The sequence below is a fragment of the Oncorhynchus tshawytscha genome, linkage group LG15 (genome assembly GCF_018296145.1).
Source record: "Oncorhynchus tshawytscha isolate Ot180627B linkage group LG15, Otsh_v2.0, whole genome shotgun sequence".
Classification (NCBI taxonomy): Eukaryota; Metazoa; Chordata; class Actinopteri; order Salmoniformes; family Salmonidae; genus Oncorhynchus; species Oncorhynchus tshawytscha.
The window spans coordinates 36185626-36192681 of NC_056443.1; positions in this window are offsets into that span (position 1 = coordinate 36185626).

Sequence of the window (7056 nt, forward strand, 5' to 3'; positions counted from 1 at the left end):
TATAAAGGGATATTTTCTACAGGAAGTCTATTCCCTCTGTGATATTTTGTTGGGCTTCATCGTTTGATGTAAACTGGCACCGTGCTTGGCACAAATGTATGGTGGCCAATAAAGTAAAGGAGATCTCCTTTCAGATTATCCATAGATTATATCCGTGTGGTGGTTTGATTTCTAAATATATACCTGATGTAACCAGTGAATGCAGTTTTTGTAGAAACTGAATCTATTGAACACTTATTTGGGTCATTGTTTACATAGTGAAGTGTTCTGGATGTCAAACTATATCTTGGCAACAAAATGCATAGAGCCATTGAAATATCTAAGTTTTACATGTTATTTTACTACACTGATTCCACAAATGAACAGGGGTGTATGTCATAAATCTCTTTATTTTATTAGGAAACATTTTCATACACTAAAAAAATAAAATAAAAAAAGGCCTTAAAATAAAATAAAATAAATGATTTGGAAAACTATTTAGAATCATTAAAATATATACCAAACAAAATGTAAAAATGCTTTATTTCGCTACATTTCGCTACATACATTCAATTGATATAATGTGGATTTGTTTTTGTTATTTTATTTGTTCTCTTCCTTATTTCTTTCTTCCCTCTGGCTGTTCTGTTTTTTTTTTTTTGTGTGTTTTGCATGTTACTGTTTAATAAAAAATAAAATAAATCAAAATCAAGTACAACCGAATTAACAAGTATGAAATTTCCGAGTTTCCTAGTTCCGTCTAGCATATGAACGCGGCAAGAGTGGTGGTGAGGAGAAGCCTACTGTGTTGCGGAAGCGAATTCACCATTCAGTATTCAGGGTTCACTCAAGGACAGTACAGTATGAAGACAGACAGAAACTGTTTCTCTGGTAGAAATCCTCGATCACGGTTGTAGGTGATGTCATGGCGACGTGGACAAGCTAAGCTCATGCGCAGAAACACGTCTAATGGACGTTACGCGCTGAATGGCGCATGTGAAGGTCATCAATTCAAAGTCACTCCTTCAGTATAAAGGATATTCTTTTACGAACGTGAAAACCTGTCAGTTCGTAACTTTCACGAAGGTTGGAGTAATAACATGTTCAACTACTTAATGCATTTGTTCGAATCTAGATTGTGCCTTTAGATCTTGAGAAAAATTAACAACTAAGGAATAAGGTTAACTTTTCTCCTTGACTTCTTAAACCCCGGCCTGGTCTGCTTCGCAAGAGTTCCCGGAAGTCTGACAGTGTTGCGTCTCTGAGTTTAGAAGCTTTACTAAAAACATCGTTTTAATTGTTTTACTATCGACAGTTACAGCTTATTTCAGATTGGATATCGATATGTTGTCCTTAATTATACGTCATCGTGACTTATTCGTTTCAGTCTCTGAATTGTTTAAACAAACGTTTTGCTGCCAGTTCCTGATGTCATTAAAACTACAATTCAATTCAAAGGGATTTATTGTCATGGGAAACAGATATTACATTGCCAAAGCAAGTAAAATAAATTATAATTTTAATGTTTAACAGTAAACATTACAAAAACAAAAGTTCCAAAGGAATTTTTTATTTTATTTTTTTATTTTACCTTTATTTAACCAGGTAGGCAAGTTGAGAACAAGTTCTCATTTACAATTGCGACGTGGCCAAGATAAAGCAAAGCAGTTCGACAGATACAACGACACAGAGTTACACATGGAGTAAAACAAACATACAGTCAATAATACAGTATAAACCAGTCTATATACAATGTGAGCAAATGAGGTGAGAAGGGAGGTAAAGGCAAAAAAGGCCATGGTGGCAAAGTAAATACAATATAGCAAGTAAAACACTGGAATGGTAGTTTTGCAATGGAAGAATGTGCAAAGTAGAAATAAAAATAATGGGGTGCAAAGGAGCAAAATAAATAAATAAATACAGTTGGGAAAGAGGTAGTTGTTTGGGCTAAATTATAGGTGGGCTATGTACAGGTGCAGTAATCTGTGAGCTGCTCTGACAGTTGGTGCTTAAAGCTAGTGAGGGAGATAAGTGTTTCCAGTTTCAGAGATTTTTGTAGTTCGTTCCAGTCATTGGCAGCAGAGAACTGGAAGGAGAGGCGGCCAAAGAAAGAATTGGTTTTGGGGGTGACTAGAGAGATATACCTGCTGGAGCGTGTGCTACAGGTGGGGATGCTATGGTGACCAGCGAGCTGAGATAAGGGGGACTTTACCTAGCAGGGTCTTGTAGATGACATGGAGCCAGTGGGTTTGGCGACGAGTATGAAGCGAGGGCCAGCCAACGAGAGCGTACAGGTCGCAATGGTGGGTAGTATATGGGGCTTTGGTGATAAAACGGATTGCACTGTGATAGACTGCATCCAATTTGTTGAGTAGGGTATTGGAGGCTATTTTGTAAATGACATCGCCAAAGTCGAGGACTGGTAGGATGGTCAGTTTTACAAGGGTATGTTTGGCAGCATGAGTGAAGGATGCTTTGTTGCGAAATAGGAAGCCAATTCTAGATTTAACTTTGGATTGGAGATGTTTGATATGGGTCTGGAAGGAGAGTTTACAGTCTAACCAGACACCTAAGTATTTGTAGTTGTCCACGTATTCTAAGTCAGAGCCGTCCAGAGTAGTGATGTTGGACAGGCGGGTAGGTGCAGGTAGCGATCGGTTGAAGAGCATGCATTTAGTTTTACTTGTATTTAAGAGCAATTGGAGGCCACGGAAGGAGAGTTGTATGGCATTGAAGCTTGCCTGGAGGGTTGTTAACACAGTGTCCAAAGAAGGGCCGGAAGTATATTAATGGCTCTTTTCTGGATTTTGATCATCAGCGGGTATCGGCCTAATTCTGCTCTGCATTATTTGGTGTTTTATGTTGTACACGGAGGATGTTTTTGCAGAATTCTGCATACAGTCTCAATTTGGTGTTTGTCCCATTTTGTGTCCCATACAATCTGTCTCCTGAACTAGCCTATAGTGTGTATATGTAACAGGGTTGGTTATGTTTCCACTTGCCTCTGAAGAAATGTGTATTTAATGTTCAAGCATTCTTATTGGTTAGATCAACTCTGATGACAATAAGGTGTGTTGTGATTGGCCCCGCTTGCAGATAGGGGGAGATCGCGAACGTCAGGTCTCCCCAGTATGAAAATGTGATGCAAGGGGTAGGTCACGTTCTGAATACTATTTTCTATTTTACAATGTGTACAAGTTTGCTGTACGTTACTGATTTATACATGTGTGGGTATATGGTACCTGTTAGGGATTGAGGGGCTTTCTGGGATGTGCTTTGGCATATGTGTCACGAACCTCGCCGAAGATGGTGCCTCTTCCTGTTCGGGCGGTGCTCGGCGGTCATCGTCGCCGGCCTATTAGCTGCCATCGATTCCCTTTCCGTTTGTATTGGGTAATTGGGTACACCTGTTTTGTATTAGGGTTTGTTTGTAGGGTACTTTAGGGCACTAGGCCCGCTGGGTATTTGTGCGGGCTTGTTTTTGTTACTCTGTGTTTGATGGTGTGATTTATTCCTGTATTTATTCTCCGGACTATTTTGTCCTGTTGTTTGGACTGGCAACTTATATACGCCCTGTGTGTTGGCGTGACTGTTTTGTTGCGCTGGGGAATACATTTGAAAAAAAGACTGAACCCTGCTCTCTGCGCCTGATTCCACCCACCACTCCTAGTTGATCGTAACAATATGATTGCTGTAAATAAGTGTGTAAGTGTGCTAGCATACACCGATGTAATGGTCACATAAGCCCACTGCTAACACAGTTGTCTTCATGCTACAGATTTTGCCATCAACAGCCATCAATACCATTAAGCCCTGCACAACTAACGTGCTGTTTCCCATTTAACAACAGAAATAAATGATGCTCAACTGGGACCACTGGCCGAAGTGATTTATTTTGAGAAAACACAACGCATGGAGAGTACACATACATCTGTTACATATAGTTAGCTGGGTCACATGTGCACTAGGCCCGGGCAATTTGTCATCCTATCCCTGGCTAAAATAGCTGGCCAGATGAACTATGCTAGTTTTTGTCCTCATTGCCAAACTTAATAAATACTGCACCCACAGAGGGAGCTAGATACCATAAGTAACCCACAGGGGGAGCTAGATACCATAAGTAACCCACAGAAGGAGCTAGTTACCATAAGTAACCCACAGAGGGGAGGGAGCTAGATACCATAAGTAACCCACAGGGGGGAGGGAGCTAGATACCATAAGTAACCCACAGGGGGAGCTAGATACCATAAGTAACCCACAGGGGAGCTAGTTACCATAAGTATCCCACAGGGGAGCTAGATACCATAAGTATCCCACAGGGGGAGCTAGTTACCATAAGTATCCCACAGGGGGAGCTAGATACCATAAGTAACCCACAGAGGGAGCTAGATACCATAAGTAACCCACAGAGGGAGCTAGTTACCATAAGTAACCCACAGGGGGAGCTAGATACCATAAGTAACCCACAGGGGGAGCTAGATACCATAAGTAACCCACAGAGGGAGCTAGTTACCATAAGTAACCCACAGGGGGAGCTAGATACCATAAGTAACCCACAGGGGGAGTAATCTATCTTTACTCCTGTGACGTCTCAACCAAAGAAAACAGGTAGAGTCTAGTTGTCCTGTTTTTATGGTAGGAAGGGAAAGGAAAGGGAAAGAGGGAAACCTAGTCAGTTGCACAACTGAATGTATTCAACTGAAATAAATCAGGTGGGTGTCCTGAGGGAACGGGAGCAGAGGAGGTCGACGCGCCAGGCAGAAGCCAGGAAGAAGCCGAAGGAGATGCGGATCAAGGAGCATCTTCTGAATATCCAGAGAGTCCCGGGATGGGGAGGAGTGAGGTGACTGTTGCTCCTGATGACATATCTATTCTGACAGATACCCCTGACAGAGGTGCTGTCCAAGGGGATGGAGAAACAACGACAGGAGACTTTCTTACCATCGACTTCTCTGTCCTCACATGGTCTTTCTAACAGAGTGAAAACCAGGACAGATGAAGAACGGTAGAATGGCCTTGACAACAACAGCGACAAACCTAGAAGAAATTGTGAACTCACCTCCCACATGCATGAGTACACCAACTAAGACAATGGCAAAATCACAAGAGAGTGGGTTGATGCAGAAAATCTGGACATCTGTTACCAACTGGTGTAGCCACAATGAAGAAACTACCCTAGAATCAAACATTGACTAAAAATGTAGAAAAGCAAAACAAAATGGCTGGTATAAGTGGGCTCAGTGGGCTCAGTGGGCTGAGTGGGGCCAGTGGGCTCAGTGGGGCCAGTGGGCTGAGTGGGGCTCAGTGGGCTCAGTGGGCTGAGTGGGCTCAGTGGGCTGAGTGGGGCCAGTGGGCTGAGTGGGGCTCAGTGGGCTCAGTGGGGCCAGTGGGCTGAGTGGGGCTCAGTGGGCTCAGATGGCTGAGTGGGGCCAGTGGGCTGAGTGGGGCCAGTGGGCTCAGTGGGGCTCAGTGGGGCTCAGTGGGGCCAGTGGGCTGAGTGGGGCTCAGTGGGGCTCAGTGGGCTGAGTGGGGCTCAGTGGGGCTCAGTGGGCTCAGTGGGCTGAGTGGGGCTCAGTGGGCTGAGTGGGGCCAGTGGGGCTCAGTGGGCTCAGTGGGCTCAGTGGGGCTCAGTGGGCTGAGTGGGGCCAGTGGGGTTCAGTGGGCTCAGTGGGGCCAGTGGGCTCAGTGGGCTCAGTGGGCTGAGTGGGGCCAGTGGGCTCAGTGGGCTCAGTGGGGCTCAGTGGGCTGAGTGGGGCTCAGTGGGCTGAGTGGGGCCAGTGGGCTCAGTGGGGCTCAGTGGGCTGAGTGGGGCCAGTGGGCTCAGTGGGCTCAGTGGGGCTCAGTGGGCTGAGTGGGGCCAGTGGGCTGAGTGGGGCTCAGTGGGCTCAGTGGGGCTCAGTGGGCTCAGTGGGCTCAGTGGGGCCAGTGGGCTCAGTGGGCTGAGTGGGGCCAGTGGGCTCAGTGGGGCTCAGTGGGGCCAGTGGGCTGAGTGGGGCTCAGTGGGGCTCAGTGGGCTGAGTGGGGCTCAGTGGGCTGAGTGGGGCCAGTGGGCTCAGTGGGGCTCAGTGGGCTCAGTGGGCTCAGTGGGGCTCAGTGGGCTCAGTGGGGCCAGTGGGCTGAGTGGGGCTCAGTGGGCTGAGTGGGGCTCAGTGGGGCTCAGTGGGCTGAGTGGGGCCAGTGGGCTCAGTGGGCTCAGTGGGCTCAGTGGGCTCAGTGGGGCTCAGTGGGCTCAGTGGGGCTCAGTGGGCAGTGGGGCCAGTGAGCTCAGTGGGGCTCAGTGGGGCTCAGTGGGCTGAGTGGGGCCAGTGGGCTCAGTGGGCTGAGTGGGGTTCAGTGGGCTGAGTGGGGCCAGTGGGCTCAGTGGGCTGAGTGGGGCTCAGTGGGCTCAGTGGGGCTCAGTGGGCTCAGTGGGGCCAGTGGGGCTCAGTGGGCTGAGTGGGGCCAGTGGGCTCAGTGGGCTGAGTGGGGCCAGTGGGCTCAGTGGGCTCAGTGGGCTGAGTGGGGCTCAGTGGGGCTCAGTGGGCTGAGTGGGGCCAGTGGGCTCAGTGGGCTCAGTGGGCTGAGTGGGGCTCAGTGGGGTTCAGTGGGCTGAGTGGGGCCAGTGGGCTCAGTGGGCTGAGTGGGGCTCAGTGGGCTCAGTGGGGCTCAGTGGGCTCAGTGGGGCCAGTGGGGCTCAGTGGGCTGAGTGGGGCCAGTGGGCTCAGTGGGCTGAGTGGGGCCAGTGGGCTCAGTGGGCTCAGTGGGCTGAGTGGGGCTCAGTGGGGCTCAGTGGGCTGAGTGGGGCCAGTGGGCTCAGTGGGCTCAGTGGGCTGAGTGGGGCTCAGTGGGCTCAGTGGGGCTCAGTGGGGCTCAGTGGGGCTCAGTGGGCTCAGTGGGGCCAGTGGGGCTCAGTGGGGCTCAGTGGGGCTCAGTGGGCTCAGTGGGGCTCAGTGGGGCTCAGTGGGCTCAGTGGGGCTCAGTGGGGCCAGTATAGACATAGTATAACAGAATATAACCATGTACTGAATGTAACAGTTGCTGAATGATAAATTATGTTAGACCTGAATATCTGTTCTCCTAGACATTGTATGTGACATA